This window comes from Panthera pardus, unplaced genomic scaffold (assembly GCF_024362965.1).
Source record: "Panthera pardus isolate Hobbes unplaced genomic scaffold, ASM2436296v1 HiC_scaffold_1, whole genome shotgun sequence".
In the NCBI taxonomy this organism is placed as follows: Eukaryota; Metazoa; Chordata; class Mammalia; order Carnivora; family Felidae; genus Panthera; species Panthera pardus.
The window spans coordinates 27,365,727-27,388,887 of NW_026526654.1; the positions used below are offsets into that span (position 1 = coordinate 27,365,727).

General features: G+C 37.6%; 1 protein-coding gene and 1 non-coding gene across 2 annotated transcripts in view; one reads left to right on the plus strand and one right to left on the minus strand.

Annotated features, from left to right (window-relative positions):
- The window catches only part of GPC5 (glypican 5), a 682,486-nt gene that overhangs the window by 85,318 nt on the left and 574,007 nt on the right, over positions 1-23,161 (minus strand). The window lies entirely within an intron of this gene.
- Positions 3,740-3,848, plus strand: LOC128776654 (U6 spliceosomal RNA). The gene has a single exon (XR_008421828.1). It is a non-coding gene; the product is annotated as a U6 spliceosomal RNA (small nuclear RNA).

The window sequence follows — 23,161 nt, forward strand, 5'->3', positions numbered from 1 at the left end:
AGAATAAATTGGATTCAGCACAAAGAGCATCTACTATTACTACAATAACTACCTTTGAATCCATAATTCATGTATTTACATTTACATAAAATCTATCAGTTCTTTCTTGTTTTACCATTGCAGGCATCTTTGATTCTTATAAGGGGGCGGTATATGATAGACTTGAGGAATATGAATTAGACCTGGAAAATCATATGAAAATTATTTTCTTCTATCAGTCAGTCTATTGACCTACAATCTATTGATCTGTCTATTCACTCTAGACCTATATAAAATATATTTATAATATAAAAATAATGAAATCCAAAAAAATAATGAAATCCAAGGTGAATACAAAGAAATCCTATCTGTAAAGTGGGCAACTTATATCAACTTTACTTAAATAAATCTTTATATCTCTAGCAAAAGTGAGTCTAACAGCTAAGATAATATATTTCACATATGCTTCAGTAGTAAACAAATTTATAGTTAAAAAGATGCTCATCTAAATATACTTATAACGATGAAAATACGAAAATACCTTAACAATCCATCATGGCTATGTAAATGATGGTACACCTTTATAAATGAAAACTACACAGTCATTATAAAAGATATTAAACACTAACGTGGAAAAATCTCAACGCTATACTATTGTGTGAATAAAGGAAGTTAGAAGCAAAAACATATGTAGCATATATCCTTTTATATAAAATAATATTAGAGCATATGCATTCAGAGAGAGATGTCTATACATATGTCTTTAGCTTATAAACATCTGTCGCCTTTGGGCAGCTTGATTTGTACTGATATCTATGTTCTTCTTTTTATCCAGAGTGGTAATAGCATTGATGATTTCTGCAATGACTGTGAATCTTCTTATGTACCCTCCAGATGTACCTCCTTATTGAGACTATTTTTTGGTCTTCTCATCTGAGGCATTTTAAGCTGATATAACTATGAACATATTCTTAGAAGTTATAGCCAAATAATAAGTAATCCTTGCATGGTTGCTCCTTAAATCTGAATACTAAGGAGTAGAATGCAGTTCAGTAAAAAACACATAAAACAAAGGTCAAGTGTTCTTACATAAAATACTAGATTTTAGGAGAAGGGAATAAAAAAAAAGGTTCATGATGAACAAAAAAGAAGAGAGGCAAGGTAATTAGAAAAACATGATACAGCACAAGAAATTGCAATGTTATCAGAGTCAAGGGTTTTCTAATAGGGATAACAGAAGACCTCAACATTTGTTTCCATCCCTGCAGTGAAGAGAGAATAAAAACCTAAAAACTCAAGCTCAAGTAACCCTACGGCATTTTGGTGATAATGACATTTCTGTGTAGATTCATCAATTGTAACAACTGTGATATCTGGTGTTACATGTTGAGTGTAGCAGAGGTTGTGCATGTTGGGGGACAGAGGGTGTATGAAAACTTTCTGCACGTCCTGTTCAATTTTTCTGTGAACCTAAAACAGCTCTAAATGATAAAGTTTATAGATAAAAAATTAAAGATCCTATGCTAACTGCTGAAAGCAATGTGGTCAATGTCTTCTGGCCATCCCAAAGGACCTTAACCAAGATTCAATTGTCACGTGGAGGGAGTGGTCCAAGGGGGTAATGGAAACCATGAATCTCTTGATGCCTAGACATAAAATCCCTTGGCATCACTTCTATTCCATTCAATTTGAAAAAGCCAGTCACAGAGCCAACTTAGGTTCAAAGAAAGAGGCAATGGCCTGCCCACCTCAGTAGGAAGAATGGGAAAAAATTGGTGGTCAATTTTAATCAATCTTGGGAAGAGATCTCAAGAGGGCACTTGGCAAAAGCATCAATTTATATTAGGTAATTGAGGTTAATCAGGTTAATCAGGTTAATTAGGAACTGTGTTATTAGATGTGACCTAGTATTATACCTCCTTGTCTGAGTTGGAGAGGGTATGAACTCAAGAACATTGTCATCATTTTAGAAAAGTAAAGTAGCTAAATTGCCACATTTTATGTCTTAAAAACTACATAAACTATGGTAATAGAATAAAGAAACAAGCAAATTAAAATTAGCAACTCAAAATTCATGCATCATTCAAATTTAATTTGCATGGCATGGAATCATGAGCTTTTTTTAATTAAAAATATTGTTATAGAGTTACATAAAAATATATTGGAGGAAAATTAATCCTTATTATATTTGGTGCAGGATATTTCTTTCTAAAATTACAGATAAAGTTTTGTGCCTCAAATGATAAAAATAAAAAAGAGAACACTACTGTGGTAAAGAGAATAAAGCTTCCCTCTCTCTACAGATTTCCATACTCCAATCCTCAAAACTGGTGAGTATGTTACCTTATGTGGTAAAAGGGAGTGTGCAGACGTGATTACATTAAAAATTCTGAAATGAGGGGAATCTGGGTGGCTCAGTCAGTTGGACATCCAACTCTTGATTTCGGCTCAGGTCATGATCTCAGGGTTCATGAGATGAAGCCCCTCATTGAGATTCTCTCTCTCTCTCTTCCCCCCCTCTCTCTCTGTCCCTCCCCTCCTCATGTTCCCTCTTTCTCTTTCTCTCTCTCTCAAAATAAATAATAAACTTAAAAGAAAAGAATTTTGAAATGAGAAGATTAATCTGGATTATCTGGTGAGCTCATTGTAATCCCATGGGTCTTTATAAGTGTGGGGAAAAAAAGTAGAGTCAGAGGAGTTGTGATGATAGAATACAGGCAGTCTCTAGAAGCTGGAAAAGTCTGGAACAGAATCTTCCTTAGAGACTGCATAAGGAACATAGCCTTTAATGTTAGCCTCAGAAGACCTAGTGCAGATTTCTGGTCTCTGGAACTGTAATGGTACATTAAACCACTACATCTGCAGTAATTTGTTACCGTGGCAATCAAAAGCTAGTAAATTATCAAAATTTAAAAATGTAAGTTATAATTATTTCCCTAAAATGACAGCTCACAACCAATGAATCATTAGAGAAATTTTAAAACTAATTTGTATGGTAAATTAGTTAACTACATTGATGTTATCCAATGGAGTCATCTAGGATTTAGAAACCACGGTTTTTAAGTAATAAAGGTGGTTGAAAGCATGTAAAATATGATTTGAAAAACATGTGTCAAAAATATATAATTCTCTTCTGGGGCATGTTATTCAATCAACTTTAATATTTTAGAAACACACAGAGACATTCAATGATAAGTTAAATATAACCTATGTATAAATACACTTATGTATAAATTAATCTATATATAAATAAATATAAATAAAATAATATTTTATTCTAACCTGTACACTAAGATATGGAAGATTTTTTTAACATTTATTTATTTATTTATTTATTTATTTATTTAGAGATCAAGACAGTGCAAACTAGGGAGGGGCAGAGAGAAAGGGAGAAAAAGAATCTCAATCAGGCTCTGTACTATTCAGTGCAGAGCCCGATGCGGGGTTCCATCCCACAAACTGAGATCATGACATGAGCCAAAATCAATAGTCAGACGCTTAACTGACTGAGCCACCCACATGCCCAAAGAGATGGAAGAAATTTTTAATTTGTGAGTTCAGGGTTCTCTCTCCATGTGATAGTTGGCAATTTCTAGTTTATCAGGGTGAGGCGGGATGTGTGTGTATGCATACTCCCTCTATTCTCCTAAATAACTTAACTGGTATGCACAAGAGAACCTGGGGAAGGATTGAGGAGAAAAACAAGCATTTCTTTGTAGATCTATAGAATTAATTTACCATTGAAAGAAAAAAATGTGTGTGCTCACTTCCAAAGCACTACACTAAATTTGAAAAGATACAAGGAAGGAAGATCAGCATGGCCCCAGTGCAAGGATGACACACAAATTCAGGAGGCATTCCATATTGAGAAGAGAAGGGAAGAGAAGGGAAGGGAAGGGAAGGGAAGGGAAGGGAAGGGAAGGGAAGGGAAGGGAAGGGAAGGGAAAGGAAAGGAAAGGAAAGGAAAGGAAAGGAAAGGAAAGGAAAGGAAAGGAAAGGAAAGGAAAGGAAAAGAAAAAAAAGAAAGAAAAATGAGAATTGAACATGACAACATTTTTTCATCTTCATTTATGGGAAATCTAAATACACTTCAACATTACAATGAAATGGAGAAAGAACAAATATGCATAGCCAAGAAATGTGCAACCTAATCAGTTTCAATCATAGACAAAGTGGCCACCAGTGGGCCTATTACTACACATGATAAAATGAATGCCTAGCGTGCACAATGGCATCAGCTTGCCACTGTTCTGTTTCCCATCTTAATTAGAACAAGAGCTCCAATATTATTTATTTTAAATTTATGCTAATGAACAAGGTCACTTTCCTCCTGAAAGCCTTTTTAATTCTCTACAGTTTACAGAATCAAGTCAAACTCGTTAACTCATCTTTATAAGTTCCTGCCTACCTTACCTTATATTTCCAATTCTCCAAATATTTTTGTTAAAAGCAGAAGACACAGCCTGGAGCCATGTTCTTAGCATTCCTCTACTTCCCCTAGCCTGGCCCACCTCATCCACATTTGGTAAAGTGTTCAGAGGATATCGGAAGCTCCCCAGACCCCATGTTAACTGCTTAGGATGGTGTTTCTGGGGATGTAGAAAAAAGCCTTAGAAAGTTGGCAATGTGGACTCCATTTGTAGATGTGACACTTACCTGCCAAGACTTAGGGCAACATATGGGCACTGTGGGGTATTGTTTTCCTAATATATAAAAGTAGGAGAGTGTTGGCAACATTCACCCCATGGGGACACTGTGTAGGTGAAGGGACACAGTGTTTGTACAGTGTCTGACACAGTCTTTGAACATGAAGGTACTTAAATGCCAGCTATTCCTACAGTAATTTAGAAGAGAATGGTTTGTAAAAAGGGAACTATAATCACAAAGAAAATGTAAGAGGGTCTTTGTTCTTCTAAAATACAAAAGAGGTATATTAGCAGTCGAAGTAGAAATCTAAGAAAACATAGTTTATTTATGTCAAGTTGTTTTAGCATAGGAAAGAAGTTAAGTTTCTCTTTGGTTTTAGATGCACCTGATAACCCACAAGAATCAAAAGCGAGAAGGATAAATTAATTACAGCATTCCCTATCTATCAATGTGTGGTACTCGAGACTCTTTGAATTGGTTGTACCATCTACTAGATGTCTCATTAATTAATGAGTTGAATAAAATATTTGACACATGTTCATTTAAGAAAAAAAAGAAGTGGGAAGGAAATGGAGATGCCTACTCTACTGCAGCCAGAGAGTAGGTCTTCAGCCTGCGTTCTGGAAGTTTGACAATCACAGTGATTTGTACAAGCAGAAACTGAATGAGTGATAAAGGACAAAGTGCATGATGCTCTGATGAGTTAGGCCACATGAGAAAGGAGAAAATGTCGTTTGGTTCTCCAGAGGAAGGTGTAACCTGGGTGTGGCTGCTCTTCACTTGTGGCCCTTGTGTCAGCACACCCTTGATGAAGCACAGCCTGGTGGTCTTGCTCTGCTCTCTTACTGACCCTCTCCGTCCTTAGTCCCTACCAGATCTGAGCCTTTTGGGTGCCCAATTGTGAGTAAATATTCTTGCACATAATTACAGTATTCATGAGAACACAAGAGAAGTAAGTTTAAAGCAAACAGACATTCACATTTTAGCAAAATGCAATGTCTCCCTCCATCTTCTGCAGCAAGTGGGTGAGGACTTTTCACAAATGCTGGATCATAACCAGGAGAGATCCTACCTCTCTCCTAACAATGTCCCTTCTGCAGCCACATTGGTGTGCTCGCCATGGTCAAGCCTGATCTGCTCCTGCCTCAGAGCCTTTGCAATTCCTTCTGCTTGAGATGGCTAACTCCTTTGAATACTATCTGCTTAGTAAGGCCTCTCCTGACCACCCTATGGTGGGACCTCTAGCCTCCTTGACCCTTCATATTTTTGGCCTACAATACAGAACACTTTCGCATATACATAAATTTATTATGTAGGTTTGTCTCTCTCCAAAGGCAGAGACATGTGTTTTGTGCCGATATAACAAGAACAGAGTCAGGCACATTGTAGGTATGCATTATGTAGTTATTAAATGAACATTTGTTGAATGAATTAGCATTCAGGATGTATTTTGGTCAAGCAAAAAAGTCTAAATAACATTCAATTCAAAACTGCTTGGTGCAACAGGGAAATCAGCACTAAATTTTGTTATTTTTACGTATTAACTAGTTAAAATATTTCAATTTTTGGTATCTCAAGGAATTTTCTTCAGCCTTATGGAAAATTCACTAACCCAGAATATTTTCTAAACCCAAATATGGTTCATGCAATTCTGTCTACGTACATTAATATGAAGATGAAGTTTACATCTTGACTTTTGTTATAAATGTTTAAATTACTATTTATGAACCTTATAATTTTAAGAATGTAAATCCTTTAATAATCAATTACCACATCCAATTAGTTCACAATCATTGAAATATACAGTTGGGACTGGAGTTCATTTCAAATCTCAGAATACAAAGTCACTTAATTCAGAACTCCATCTGTGCCTCCGTCTCTAGAGTCTGACAAACAGTCTCCAAATTGTCTTCTGAGTTTTCATCAAAACAAGACACCAGTTTGGAATCTATTTTAACATTACTTGCACTATATGGGGACTCACACTGCATCTGCTTTGATTTTTCTCTAATGAAAGTTCCTAGTTGTTCTGTGTCAGAAAGGATGTAAGTATTCCCTAGAAATAGTGCTGTTATTTAGAATGCAACAATAGAGAAAATCGAAGCCCCAGATCTTATATTTCCTATTCATAAAATTGTAATTGGCCTTTTTATGTCTGTGTTACCCTTGAGACACAGGGAATTAATTTTATGTCCATGAACATATATAGGATACCCATAAAACTCAGAATAGTCCAACTTCTCATCCCCCAAAAAGAATTAGAAATAAAATCAAAGCATATTTTTCTTTAATCTTGGGGATTCTGTATAGTTTAATGTTACCTCTTGAGATGATATTAAATTGCAGTTATTGTAAATAATGGGCAAAGGAAGAACTATGGTGTAATGTTTGCAATAGCATTGTAAATAGAGAAGAAATCCCCACCAAATTTACATTTCACTTGCAGGATGAAGCAGACTCCTTGCAGATATCAAATGTTTATATTCTCCTTTGTCATAGCTGCTACAAGTACAAGGCTTGTTCGCTTACTGGGTTCAAAGTCTGGTTTCACTACTCTACATGACCCAGGTATGGCTTGGACTTGCTAACATAAGGCAAGCCTCATTTTACTCATCTCAATAGGGATAAAAATGCCTGCAGCAAAAATTGGGGAGGGGTGAGGCCTATGTAAATTAATATACATAAAATACCAGCATGATTTCCGGTTCACAGGAAATGCTCAATCAATTAGTGCCAACACCAAGGGCAATCAGACAGAACAGACATAATAGTATCAGCTCATGAAGAGCTGATATCTGCCATTTGGAAGACAAAAGTAAGTCTTGGTCTTATGTCTCTGTATTTTTTGTTTGTGCTTAATGCACAAAATCAGGATCTATTCAGCACTTGAATGAGAAAACACACATACACAAACAGCCATCCAAAATAACTTCTTGTTTTTAAGATATGTATTGTTGTCTTCACTCCTCCTCTATAAGTAATATCTACAACTTAAAAAAATTCTGTAACACAATGAACAAATATCAAAGTAATATATAATTTTGTTATTGATACAGATTAATGGATAGCAATATAATATAAACATATTTCCAGATATGCCTGTATGAAGTTTTTTTATACCAATAAGATTATAACAATATGAATAACACCTCAAAAAACAAAGAAAAAGAAAGAAGGGACCAAACAAGAAAGAAGAGAAAAAGAGAGAGACACAGACAGATTGAAAGACAGAATAGAACAGGTACAGCAGCAATCTTAAACCAGCCCTATCAGGAACCTCTTTCCACATCTCCCTTTTCATATGTCTGGTCTGGAGGAGAGGGGTCTCGGAACTGTGGAAGAGTCTTTTTTTACTTACTCTTTTTGTTAATTTCTGTATGAGAGGGCTCTATCTTCTGTCTTACCTTCTCTCTGTTATCCTGATGCTAATCAAGGCTGAAATTAAAAGATTCCCATCCTAACGATTTGTTTTACCTCATTAGCATAAGAGGCTGAAGCCACTAATGTAAAAGTGTACCTCTTTCCGTGTCTCGATAATCTCTGTGGAAACTAAAGAACCACGATGCATCAGACCCATGCTGCTCAAAATGTAGACTCCAGATGGGCAGCCTGGGCATCACTAGGGACCCGGTTAGAAAAGGAGAATTTCATTCCCTCCTCCAACAAATGCTGAAGCAGAATCTGCATTCTAACAAGTTTTTGAGGAGATTCATATGGATATTTAAGTTTGAGAAGCACTGCAATAAAGGGCTATTAATAATGATAGTTTCAATTCCCAAGCTGTTCTCCTTAAAAAATTAGTATCTTCCAAAATGTTTTCTACGAAAATGAGTTCTATAATCAAATATATTTTTAAATTATGCAACTAAATAAAGTTAAGCAAATTTCCTCTTGGAGGTCGTCTTGGAGTCTCTGTTATACTCCATCATGTGTAGTATTTTGTCCTATGTCCAGTCTCCTCTTGCACCTTATCAAAATAAGAGTCTTGAGGCACCTGGGTGGCTTTGTTGGTTAAGCACCCTACTCTTGATTTCCGCTGGGGTCACGGTCTCACAGCTTCTGAGTTCAAGCCCCACGTCAGGCTACATGCTGGCAGTGCAGAACCTACTTGGGATTCTCGCTCTCCTCTCTCTCTGCCCCTCCCCCGCTTTTTCTCTCTCTCTTTTTCTCAAAATAAATAAACAAAATAAAATTTTTTTAAGTAAGAGTCTTCATTATGTTCCTCCTAAGGTAGATACTACCATAAAAACAATTTGTTAAAGCCATCCTCCAATAAGAAATATCTGAAGTTGCTTAAGTATGCTAGTCTTTTTTTTTTTTTTTTTTTTTTTTTTTTAAATAGAGAAGACCTAGACTTTAAATTGCCTTTTACCAGGACACCTGGGTGGCTCAGTTGGTTAAGCACACGACTTCAGCTCAGGTCATGATCTCACAGGTCATGAGTTTGAGCCCCACGTCGGGTTCTGTGCTGACAGCTCAGAACCTGCAGCCTTTTTCAGATTCTGCCTCCCTCTCTCTGCCCCTCCCCGCTCATGCTCTGTCTCTCAAAAATAAACATTGGCAAAAAAAAAAAAAAGTCTAAATTGCCTTTTCCCAGTACCAAAACAAAAAGTTACATCTGTTGTTATAATTCAAGTACTCTGTACTTAAACCATCTCTGGGAATATCCCACACAGGAACTCTGGTGGAGAGCTGGAATTCACAATAGTCATGTACTAAGAAAATACTAAACTTGCAAATATAAACACATTAGCACATGCTTCCCATTTCCTATTATAATCTTATTTTCAACAAGGTCCCATGTTTCTTTCTCACTCATTTCATTATTTAAAAGCCCTTTTAATTTTTTTCTATCATTTTCCATGTTCCAGGAAGACAAGTTTTACAGACATGAAGAATTTCATAGCCAGCTTTCTCCCCTTTCCCCTTAGAGCTTATCAGGGACAATTAGCATTTAAAAAATTCAAGCTACCACTGAATTTGTTTTCAAATTCTTCCAGACATAATATTTTTTCTGGCTAAAAAAAAATCTCATTTTTAGACTCCTTTTTCTCTTCACTTCTATCATAAAAATGCAAGCTGGCTGCTCTTTTTATACATTTTTGGTGATAACAAAATAAAGTTAATTAAGATTTCAATCGAGTTTTATCTGGCATGAAAACTTGTAATTATTCCATTATATTCAATATTGCCTTCAGAGGCAATTAATGGTTAAAACATTACAAAATATTATTTTATATAATATCAGTAGTTTAACTCATTTTGGACTATCTCCCCCTACACCCCCCCCCCCCCCCCCGGATTTCATAAAGGAACCATTAATCATCATTAAACTTAATTGCCCAAGAAAACAACTAAGCAGAATTGAGAGTATACAAAGAAGCTCAATGGTACATAAACACCTGTAATTCCTGCTTCCCTCGTGGTTTTTTATTTGGAGCTCAGATTTTAAAGCAATGCTGATTTACTCTCTCCCCGTCTTTATTTATTCAACAAATATTCATTTAATGCATATTAAATGCTAACGTCTGTTCCAGACTATGGGGATTTAAGAAAAATTTTTAAAAATAAACATACATTATAAGGTCAGGTAATGTAAGTGCTAAAAGGAAAATTAAAGCCATTTGAACAAACAGAAAATGACTTGGGTAGGGGAGCGAGGGGTTGTCTTCCTGGACCATGAAAAATAATAGAAAAAAATATGTAGATATATAGATATAGATAAATAGTTATATATAGATATATTTGATCAGCTATAATTAGGTATATATATATTTTATCAGATTATCCCAATTACACTTCAGTTTAGGTAAGAATCATTGCTCTGTTTTAGCTGTTCTCAAAATGATTATCGATGAGGCACTCATCCATGAATTTTTTGTGTGGCCTATATATTTCAGACCATACCAAAACTTCTCTTGAAATTTGCTGAACATTTGCATAGCTATTTTCATATGACATAAGAGAAGAAAAAATAAACTTTATCTTAGTCATATAGAAAGAAATCTATTCAACTTAACTATTTCTATTGAAAGTATAGATTATGGTAACAATTATTATGGTGTTGTTTTGTGTTTGCTTTTTAAGGAAAAAAAATTAAAGACCCAGAAATACATAGTGGGATTCTTTCTGTCATTTATTTTGTCAATGTTATCACCAAACCATTGGTCAACTAAACAGTGAAATTGAGAAAAAAAAATCTTTATGAGTTGCTTGATATCATATAGGAAAAATACCTGATTTAACTGCATTTAAAAATGTTAATCACTTATTCAAACAAATATCATATTGATAAAATCAATTTTTTTAAAAAGCCAACATAGGAAATATCATGAAATATTGTTGTAAAAATCAGAAAAGTCAGTGTATAAAACAGAAATTCTGCTAAGTAAAAATCACTATTTGTTTTCAAAACTTACACAAAATGTACTAGCAATGGATGTATGGACCTTCTTGAGAGATTTCATGTAGACAATTCAAACATGCGAGGAACCTTTTGCCCCCTTGGCTGACTTAATATTGTCATACTGAAACCCTGTCCTTCAGCCTATTTGTGTTTTAATTCCTCTTGAGTGTCTGACGAATCACGAAAGAAATTCGTCATCATTTTAAGATTCTAGGTGCATTTTCATGATCAACAACCATTTCCCCGATGCTGGTCTGCATTTTTATGCTGCCCTACTGAATCTGAGATGATTTAATCAGTATTGTTTTTGTGATATACTCTTCTGATATATTGGGATTATGTAAACTAATTGTTCTGTAACTATGTAGTTGTTAGCATAGGTTTGTTTTCTTTTCCTTCGTTCTGGATTCATATCAAGCCAAACTAAATGGAAGCAAGAAAGGGAAAAAGGATCTCTGGTATCACTGTGGGTTCTCACTTGAAAATTAAATTCCCTTTGCACTAAGGAGAAAAATGTAAAGTCACTTAACTCCATTGTTTTAATGAGGTTAAGAATAGACCTCATAAGCATCTTTGAAAATCACTCCTCATTGTTTTATAAAAACATTAGAGATTTAAAACATTAAATAGTCACATTATAGGCATTTAATGAAATCTGCAAAAATACACAGTTATTAAAATGACAGCAGTCTGCTTGTTGTTATTTGCTGCTCAAAGGTAAGACTAACACGCATTTTTCCTTTCTTTTGCAAAGATGAAAAATACTATCTCCATTAAATCTCTGGGGTTTTTTGCAAATACTTGGGGAGCAGAACATCTTTATATTTGAAGGATTTTCTAATATAGTGCACAACCGTGTGACTAATCAGCAGAATAAATTGGAAGGACTCCATAAATTTCAAGGCTGGAGTTTTTCACTCCTCCCTACCACTCATTAGCTTCTTCCTTTGGTAGGAGAGATCTGATTGGTGAGATGGTAAGAGTCTGCTATCTATTTCCTCGTGATCTTGAATTGAGAAGGTTAATGTCCTGAACTTACATGCTCATGTGTTGTTTCTCTGTCTTTGTCAATCTGCCACTCTTGGATCTCGGTTTTAGAAACCACCTGCCTGTGAGCCCTATGCATTCTGCTCACCAATCTTGCATTTTCCATGCAATAAACCAAAAAGAACAAGCTATGCGTTATGCAGTAAAATTTTTAGTTATTCAGCTGCTCTAAAGGTAATATTTTTGTACAAATTCTATGGAGGGGAAAAAGAAAAAGGAAAAAGATTTGGTTTGAAGCCCAAGCTATATTTTCTAATCCAGTTCTGTACCTATAATAAAGCAGACAATTTCCCTCTCTTTCTAACTCCTTTTATTTATTTCAGATAGGATCCAAATCATGAAAGAATGAAATGGGATGGTTAATTAACCAAATCAAATACTGTGAGTGATGATAGTGAATCATGATAAAATTACTCTCACTAGCCCTTTGAAGTTGAGCAAGCCTAGAGTTTTCATTTCTCCTAGAAGCAGACATCTTTAAAGGTTTTCTTTCTAAAACTCTCTTTAAAAGATGTGAGGCTTTAGCACAGCAAGATTTGGGTGAATTATATGCATAAAGTCTTTATCATGATCAAATTTGGTTAGTGTATTTAATCCTCATACTGTATTTCAAATTTCATTAAAAGCCAAAACTGTACATCTGGCTGACACTGGATACTGGATTTTAACACTCTCAATATCTACCTTAACAATAGTCCAGCTTGCAGGGGATAGGAAGCAAAAACCACAATTCCCAGAATCCCTTGCAGCAAGGGAATCAGATAGAATTTCATCAATTAGATATCTTGTGGAAGATCTCCAATCAGAGCTGAATCATTTGATAAAGTAAACGATGATCTTTGGGCTGGCAGAAGCAGCATGCAGATTAATCAGTTTCCTGACTACTTTTTGAGACATCATCTGTGATGATGCTTCTGCTTCTGTAGCTCTCCAGCCATGTAGAGGCAGTTGTATGCATGCAGACTAGCTCTACCCAGCATGGGGCTGTCCCAGAAGCTTAGTTTAGGGTCTTGGTTTTGTAAGCCTACTAATTTATCTGTGAGATAGCTTAATCCCTTCAATAAAACAGGTTATTCTGTTATATATATACATATATATGTATATTTTGTATATGTATATATATATGTATATTTTTATATATATATAATTTTTTTAATGTTTATTTATTTTTTGATATATAGAGAGAGACAGAGAGAGAGACAAAGTGCAAGCTAGCTAGGGAGAAACAGAGAGAGAGGGAAACACAGAATCTGAAGCAGGCTCCAGGCTCTGAGCTGTCAGCACAAGAGCCCAATGCAGGGCTTGAAACCACAAACCATGAAATCATGACCTGAGCCAAAGTCGGAGGCTTAACCTACTGAACCACCCAGGCACCCCTAAAACAGTTATTTTTAAATGGAATGAAGCATGCAGTTAAGAACTGGGCTAATATATCAGTAAAACAATTCAAGATGGAAATAATAATTTAAGGTAAAGAATAGATTAAAAAATATAGATTAACCTTGCACAGGAAATATTGTAGAACTAACAAAAATATGCCAAGAGTCATGGGGATGTTCAAGCCAAAGGGAATTAGAGGTCAACTCTACATGGTTGAAGCCAAAGGAACCACATTATGCTAGGCAGTGAGAATTACCATTCCAGTTGAAGAAGTTACATTTTAAGCACACAGCCTGAAGGAAAAAGGAACATTAACATGATCTGACTTAAATGGTCCTAATAGGACTCAGGAGTCACCTGCTGGAAAAAAAAATACATCATTGCTGTCGGCTACTTACCCACAGAATCATTCCTATGTGTTTCTCAAAAATTTTAGTTCCTGGTTTACTCCTACTCTGTCCATTAGAAATGCCTGACTTGTAGTATATACATGCACATAATCTTTTCCAATACCCTGTATTTTTAATTTCATAAATGCTTCCATTCCAAGGATATCTCCCTCCATTATTCCTTCCAATGTCAAATCTTAGACCGTGTCATTACCACTCACTGGAACCTATGCATGGAACTGTGATTATGTGATATACATAATCACAACATAATGAGTACCTTCCACTGATGGATACCTCGGATCCATCTGGTGCATGACCTCCAAGTCATTGGTGCAATTATTTTTGTCTGTCTCTTGATATACTTCCTTCTCTCTTTACCCAGTTTGAATTCCATGGTCTGTCATAATCACTCTTGTATACTGTCCTTACCTCCTTTACCCCCCTCTCTTTTTCCTGCTTGCTTGGCACAGCTGCATCTCAGGTTCAGCCCAGCTCTTTCCCCATTCCACAACCAGATCACATAACTAAATATGGCTGGAAAATAACACACAACCATACTGACCATGTCCACTTTAAACTCACAATTCTCAAGGGACCTTAAGGGGAATTATCCTATACTCCCCTCTCTTTGGTCATTATTTCTTCTAATATTTTTTTTCTTTTTCTCTCTACCCACTTCTTATGGAATTTCCATTATGTTGGTATGTTTAAGGGTCCCTAACATTTATCTGATACTGTTCATTTTTCCTCACACTTTTCCCCCTTCCTTCTTCAGACTGCATTATCTCAATGGATTGATTTTCAAGTTTGCAGGCTCTTTCTTGTAATGAAATTTAGAGCCAGACACTTTTACTGAATTTTTCATGTGTTATTATATTTTTCTTAATTTTTTAAAATGCTTATTTATTTTTGAGAGAGAGAGAGAAAACGAGTATGAGTGGGGGAGGGGCATAGAAAGAGGGAGACAGAGAATCTGAAGCAGGCTCCAGACTCTGAGCTGTCAGTACAGAGCCTGACTCGGAGCTTGAATTCACAAACCGTGAGATCGTGATCTGAGCCGAAGTCAGACGCTCAACTGACTGAGCCACCCAGGTGTCATTGTTATTATATTTTTCAACTCCTTTTCCATCTTGTTCTTTTTATTAATTTTGTTCTCTATTTTTTATGTATTCAAATAATTTCTGTTTCTTTATTGATACAATGAAACATTGTCATCACACGGGAGAAACTGCCAGTAGAGGAGGGGCAGAGAGAGAGAGAGAGAGAGAGAGAGAGAGAATCCCAAGCAGGCTCTGTGCTGTCAGTGCAGAGCTGGACATGGAGCCTGAAACCACGAACCATGAGTTCATGACCTGAGGCTAAATCAAGAGTTGGACGCAAAACTGACTGAGCTACCCAGGAGCCCTGTCTTTAAGCATGTCTCTTTTATTTCTTTGAACATATGTAGAATGTATTTATAATAGTTGCCTTGAAATCTTTGTCTGTTAAGTCCACCAAGTGTTCCCTTTCCATGGTAGTTTCTATCACCTGCTTTTGTTCTTACATGTGGGCCACACTTTGCTGTTTCCTTGAATATTTCATTTCTTAAAAACCTAGACATTTAAAATAATACAGCAAATATAGTTACTCCTCCCTCTCAGCACAGAGTCTCTTATTGTTTTCTGTTTGGGCACTTGGTTTTTTGTTGTTGTATTTTTGGGGGGAGGGATGTTAATTACTGATCTGGCTAAGCTAATTTTGCAAATCTATTTTCCCAGCATGTGTAGACTCCCAAAGATGTTCCTGCTTATATATTTTTCCACTTTTTTTTCTCTTTTAGTCTGGCTATTTAGGGGCTACCCTTGGGTTATCATAAGCCACTAATGTGTGAAAGGTGGTGCTCAACACCTCCTTAGCAAGTTAGATTCTGGATCTTTACTGGATAGATGGATGAATAGATGGATGTACAGATGGATGTCTTGAAGGTGGCTCTCATCAGTCACAGCATTTACATTTTTTTCCTCTTCTTTCAGTAAGGGACCAGTGGCTGGTAGATTGATAATCCCCTTTATTGATTGCCAAGGAGTTTGGCTCTTGGCCAAAAACCTATGTGTGATCCTTAAGGCCAAGGATAAGCAACTAAAAGACTTCACCTAGCAAGCCTCATGGAGGAAAGTTGCCCTCTCCAGACCAAATTTGGAGGAGCCAGTGTAGGTCAGTTTGGAAGGCGAGTTGTAGTCAGGGACTCCGGACCCCTGGCTAGCATGCTTTCATGCATAACTGCATTCCTACTCCAGGTGCCTCCATTCGGACTCTTTATGGGGTTCCCTTCCCCAGAGTCCCTGCCCAGACCTCCTTATCAGGGGGAGGAGGAGAAACCTTGAAGCTACCTTGTTCTACTCTGACTCAGAACTCAGCACTTTTCTACTCCTATGCATCCTCCCTCCCTGCCCTCCTGCCTTAGGGTTCATGAAAGGGTAGGAACTTTTTGTTTGAGGTCTCTTGGTGGTGAGATGATTCCCCTCATTTGTGCTAATATATCTGTTTATTCCATGGGGAACAACGAAACATTCTGGAGCTGGCATCTTCCTTCTGGCCTCTTGTTTATACTATTGTAATAAGTGAATAAAGCCTTCATCATTATTTTCATTTTGACTTGTCTTAACCAACTACGTCAACACCTGGCAGCTCAGTTCATGGCATCATTTCTGAGCGTATGCAGCACTGGGCATGCACAGTTTTCCAGAATTTTCCAAAGATGAGCATGACTTAATTTTTAAGCCTCGCTTCTTAGAAGCCACCCCTGGGCCAGCTGTTAATTGTTCAGTGCTTTGTCAGAAGTTGTTTTTAAGCCTTGAGACTCCTGCTTTTTGTTGATGCGTCTATGTGAGGCTTGGGAAGTGTTTTAAAGTCCCCTCCTGTCATGTTCTGCTTATTCCTGAGGCATTGCAGCCTAGTGCAACCTTGACGTCTTCCTGACCTCCAGAATGAACTGTGATCTAAAGAGGGCTCTTCTGGTTTTCTGTCATTTGCCTTGTATGATGGAGGTAAAGGCCTCATCTTAATGTCACCCAGGGAAATACCCCCTCCTGTTTAAAACGCCCTGACTGGGGTGCCTGGGTGGCTCAGTCAGTTGAGCGTCCGACTTCGGCTCAGGTCATGATCTCGCGGTCTGTGAGTTCAAGCCCTGCATCAGGCTCTGTGCTGACAGCTCAGAGCCTAGAGCCTGTTTCGGATTCTGTGTCTCCCTCTCTCTCTCTGCCCCTCCCCTGTTCATGCTCTGTCTCTCTCTGTCTTAAAAACAAATAAAACATTAAAAAAAATTAAAAATAAATAAATAAATAAATAAATAAAACGCCCTGACTGTGGTATTTTGTTATGGCAGCCCGAGCACAGTATAATATAGGCATCAACTCTGACTGCTCTTTTTGAAATTTAGTAGAGTTTTTTGAATTAACATTTCTGTACTGTTTGCGTTCTGTTGAGGGCCAAGGGCAGACAGCCCCAAGACAGGCCACATTGGCATGAAGAGTCTTTTGAGCTAAAAAGCAATAAAAACCCAGCAGATTCCAGAAAAACTCTTTGCCTCCTCCACAACTACCTAAAATAACAGATAGAAGACCTGCTCCAGGAAGAGAGCTGTCACCATAGATGTATATATACTGTAAACTAGGTACAGTAGACGGGGAGGAACCTAGCAAGACTTGTTTGATCAAAGTCTTCTATGTCTCATTGTTTCTGAGTGGCCCTGCAAACATGTGTTTGCCAAAGATTTATTCTTATTCACTCTTCCTGTGAATGCACCCCTTCCCTTTGAAGACCCAGTCTCCCTATCCTCTTCTCCTTCATTCAGAAAGGTCTATATACATCATTTGGCCTGACTGTCTCTGGAATTTCCATGTTTGTGTGGATTCCCTGTACACACACTATTAAATATGATTTTGTCCTGTTAACTTGTCTCATGTCAATTTGATTCTTGGTCTGGCTACAAGGTCCTTGAAGGGGACAGGAATTCTTGCTCTGCAACAGCTGTCTTCCAGAACAATGTACAGAGACTTTAAATGATCATTGGTCCTTTTATTAAAATTTTATAATTTTCAACAGTTATGTTCCTCTTTTACTGAGGAGAAGGATTTCTGAACTTGCTCTACCAAAGGAGCACAGATGCCCCCCCTACACTCTCTGCCATTATTCTCTACTGATAACTCTCTACTGATAATTCCCACTGCCACAGAAACATGCTATCACTTTCCCTCTCTGAAACACATACACAAAAGCAGAGCAAAACAAAAGACTTAAAACAAAAACAACAAACACTTGTCTTTTTCCCAAAGTTTATTTATTTTGAGAGAGAGAAAGAGAGAGTAGGAGAGCATGCATGCATGAGCAGGGGAGAGACAGAGAAAGAGGGAGAGAGACCCCCAGCAGGCTCCACACTGACAGCCTGATGTGGGGCTCGATCCCATGAACTGTGAGATCATGACCCGAGCTCATGACCTGAGCAGAGCTCAAGAGCCACACACTCAACCGACTGAGCCAGCCAGGCACCCCACAAAAAATTGTCTTGATCCACTTCTTCTATCAGCTTCCATCCAATTTCTTGCTCCCTATTGGCAAAATAGTCTGAAAATTTGACCAGACTTAAGGTTTCCAGTGCTTGTGTGTCTGCCCTAAACCCACTTCCCTGTGGCTTCACTCCCACCACACCTACTAATCTGCTTTGAGCAAGTTACCAATTATTTCCTTGTTGCTAAATTAAATAGTCAATTTCAGACATCTTCTTAAGTGATTTGCTAGCAAGATTTTACATAACTAATCATGTTTTCCTCAGATACCCTGTCTTCGTTTGACTTCAAGGAAAACACACTCCCTTGGTTTTCCTCCCACCTCATTAGTTTTTCCTTCTCAGCTTAATGCACTTGCTTCTCTACTTTTCACCTTCCTTTGAATGTTAAAGCCCCTAGCTGTGCCGTCCGTGTTCTCTTCACTGCTCTACTTACACTCCCTCCCCTAGTAATCTATTCTTTTTCAAGATTTTGAATAATACATATATGCCCCAAAACATATCACACATATATATCCAGCCTACATCAACATTCATGAGCCCCAGTCTTATATACCAAGCGCCTACTTGGCATTTCTCTTTAGACGTACCTTAAACACTTTAGGTTTTATCATGAACCAGTCTGCCAACCCGCAACCTGTTCCACCACTGCATCCCAACTTGGCACCAACTCCATCTTTCCTGTTGTTCAAACCCCAAAATCTGGACTGAGCCAACATTCCTCATTTTCTCTCATATTCTATATCCAATCCAACAGAAATCTCTTGTGCCACTATCTTTTCAGCATATCCCGAAGCCAATCACTCCTATGCATTCCCCCTGCTAATACCTAGTGCCACCTGCCAGCGATTATCTCTGAGCACCAATTATCTCTTAATCCCTTAATCTTCTACCCCTGCCACTCACACTTGTAGGCTCTTCATATCACAGCAGCCAGGGTGATTGTTAGAAGAGTCAAGGAGGACCCTGTTGCTCTCCTAAAATCTGCTCACAGTCTTCCAGTGGCTCCCAATTTCATTCAGAGGAAAATTCAAAGTTCTTCAAAGGCCCATAAAGCCACAGAGGATCTGTTTCATCACCAACCATCCCACATTTGATTTTTAACTTCTCTCCTTAGTCACCCTGCTTCAGCCACACTGCATCCTTACACTTTATTTTTTATTCAATTTTTTTTTAAAGATTTACTTATTGAAGTAATCTCCTACACCCCATGTGGGGCTTGAACTCACAACCCCAAGTTCAAGAGTTGGATGTTCTTCCAACTGAACCAGTCAGGTGCCCTAACACTTCGTTAAACCTTCAAAACACATCCCAGCCTTTCCAACTTTGCTCTAGATGTTGCTTCTGCTCCCGGTTCTCTTTCCCACACACCAGCATGGCTAACTTCTTCATTTCTTTAAACACTGCTCATATCTCAGCTTCTTAATAAGACTACTCCGATCACCCTATTTAATATTGCAACTTGCCACAATTTCTACTCCTGACAATCTCAGTATCTTCTTTCCTTGTTCCATGCCTTTCAAATCCATAGTCCTTGTCACCCGCAATATATTTTATATATTTACTGTGCTCACCGTATCACCAAAGAACGCAATCTCCATGAAAGCAGAGATACTTGTTTTGTTCATAGATATACCACTAAACACCTAAAAAGTGCCTGATTTAACATAGGTGCGCAATAAATATTTGCTGAATAAATGAAAAAAAGAATAAATCTTACGTAGGACTGTGAATCTGGGTGTAAATGAGGATAACGTCAGTTCAGCTTCTATTTGGAAAATATTAATAATGTTCCACCACAAATAGAGACACTAGTCAGTATCTTTATTATCATCTACACTTTAGTTTGATTGTCTGTCTTATTTCAACACACAGGCATGAGATTAGAAGTGGTTCATTTGAGATAACAGAATAGAATTTTCAGGTAGAAAAAGTGTTTACATAGCATTTAATCACATTTCATGGTTCACTTGCTTACACTTAGCAAAACAAGACTGCAAGTCCTGACTTGATATGCTGTCTGCTTTCCTACATAAGCAGAAAGCAAATCTTCAAGAATTTCAGATTTCCAAATTGGACCAATTAGGAAATGCTTTTGCAAATTTTTCATTCTCAGGAAAAGATTAAAGTATTATTTCTTATTTGTTTTGTATCTTAATTTATATAACTTTGATTTATGCAATTATGCTACATGTGTACCACAGATACATATTCTGTCACATTATGCAGCTATTAATACTGTTTAAGTATGTATATATTCAAAACACCACTTGCCTCAAGTAGGGAATATTAGGGCTGACATACCCTCTCAACTTCACAAACATATCTGCAGTGTAATTCTGTTTGTACTTTTACAAAAACTTTTTATTAAAGATTAAAAATAAAATAGCACTCAGAGAATTCAAGCAAAGGTTATACATCTTAAAGCCCTTGGTCAACTATGCAAAATTGTTTATTAATTTTTATCTTAGAGTTAATCTTGTGTTTGGATAAATGATGAAATGCCTGCAGAGTTGATTCAAAAAACATTTTCCAGGAACTATTATGGCTTGACAAAGTCCTAAATGCTGTAGACAGGTATGTGAGTTATGGATGCTTCTTGTGCTCTAGAATCTCATCATGAAATATAGAAAGACATACACAAATTGAAAAAAAATTATAATAAAATGTAGTATGTCTTTTCTCAGGTTGGGTGCCTCCTATCGTGCATACACATTAAAAAAAGTTTTGTTTTTTTTTTTTTGGAAAAAGTATTTGGATGCCGGTGCACTGAATTTGTGATATCCAGGAAGCAAACTCTGAGGTGGAGATCATCATAAGGCATGTTTCTGAGGACAGTGCTCCAGTATTATCAAATGGCAGGGCAGATGAGGAAGTAGAAGGGGAGGTCAAGCTGCAATGTAATCTCAATACAGGTATCAACTAATGATCAGTTCTGAAGCTCAGATGACCATTCAGAATTGCCCTGAACCCCGTACCACCAAATAAATCCGTCACCACATGGGGGCTACCCTAGGAAGGAGTCTTCAGCAGGATGGCTATCTTTAGCCAAGGCAATCCCTGCAGGGGAGGGGAACAGTCTGGCCTACTTAGCTGTGACAAAGGTACTAAATAGCATGCCTGATAGTAAAAAAGGAATTTTTAAGAAAGGGGAGATGGGTATAATAGTCTTAATGAGGCATTTCAGATAATGTCCCTGACCCTGGCCTGCACATTACATGGCTGAATTCATCTTCTCAGGCTGCCATAACACAATCCTGTAGACTGGGCCTCTTAAAACCCAAAGTTAATTTTCCACCCTCAAGACTCTGCTGGGTGGGCGCCCATCCTCAAGGCTCCAGCAGACGGAGCTGTGACACTGAGGCCCTGGTGATCTCTAAATTGCCTTTGAGGTTATTCTCTTTTTGACAAGAATAACTCACATTTGCAACCTAATGGTTTTATAGTCCACACTTGTAGAATCCAAGAAGTCCACCAGCCTTCCCTCATTTCATCCCACTTTCTCTGTCCCCTTCACAGTTCAAGCTGGCAGTGTCTTTGCTGGTATAATCCCATCTCAATTTCCCAATTCTATTGAGGTGTCTGCTTGACATCATGCGTAACCCTCATAATGAAGCGATTCTCCAACAGCAACATTGATGTTCTCTCCAGAAGAAGCTTCCTTACTTTTTGCAACATCGATAGGTTGACAATTTTCCAAGTCTTCAAGTTCTGGTTCCTCCTAAGGATTCCTTCTTCAATTCATCTCTCCCATCTTACATTTTGCCATAAGCCATCAGGAGAAACCAAGGCATTCCTTCAACACTTGGCTTAAAAGTCTTCTGAGCTAAATATATAATTTCATCACTCCCAATTTCTATTCTCACAAAACACTAGAATACAGTATAGGCAATTTCTTTGCCATTTTATAAGATTACCTTTCATCTCATTTCTAATAACATGTTCCTCATTGCCATCTGCAACCTCACCATAATGAAATTTTACTTTCATATTTCTACCAACATTCTATTTGTGGTTATTTACGTATTCTCCAAGAATATGGAGGCTTTCTCTCTAGCTCTCCTCTTTTCTCTCTGCTCCTTGCCAGAATCAGCCTTAATTTCACTATTTCTAACGTACACCTCAAAACTCCCCCAACCTCTACCCATTATCCAGTCACAAAGCTGCTTCTACATTTTTAGGTATTTGTTACAGCAGCAACCCAATTCTTGGTACCAAAATCTGTATTATGCTTCTCAGGCTGCCATGACACAATACTAGAGAGTAGGCTTGAACAACAGAAAATTATTTCGTCACAGTTCTCGAGGTTAAAAGTCTGAGATTGAGGCAATTAACATGATCGGATCCTGGTGAGAGCTTTCTCTGTCTGCTTGTTTGCCCTGTCCTCACATGACAGAGGGATAGATAGAGAGTTCTGGTGTCTCTTCTTCTCCCTTAAAGCACTACCTCTGTCAGAGTGGGACCTGTTATAACCCCATTTAGCTGTTGCTACCTCCTCACAGGTTCTATCTCCAAAGAGCTACATTGGAGGTTAGGGCTTCAATGGGATGAATTTGTGGGGCAGGGGGCAGACCAAATTCAGCAATAGCCTATCTCATAACTCAACCCCATCATACTGATTAGAGTGAAGATGATCCAGAGGAGAAGATCGGTTGTGCAGTAGCAGAGGAAAAAGTAGCAGACAGAAAGAATGTGGAGATGGGGGAACAAAGCAGGATACTGGCCACTGCTGTTTCTCTTGGATGACTATAGCTGAGTTCCCTGGAG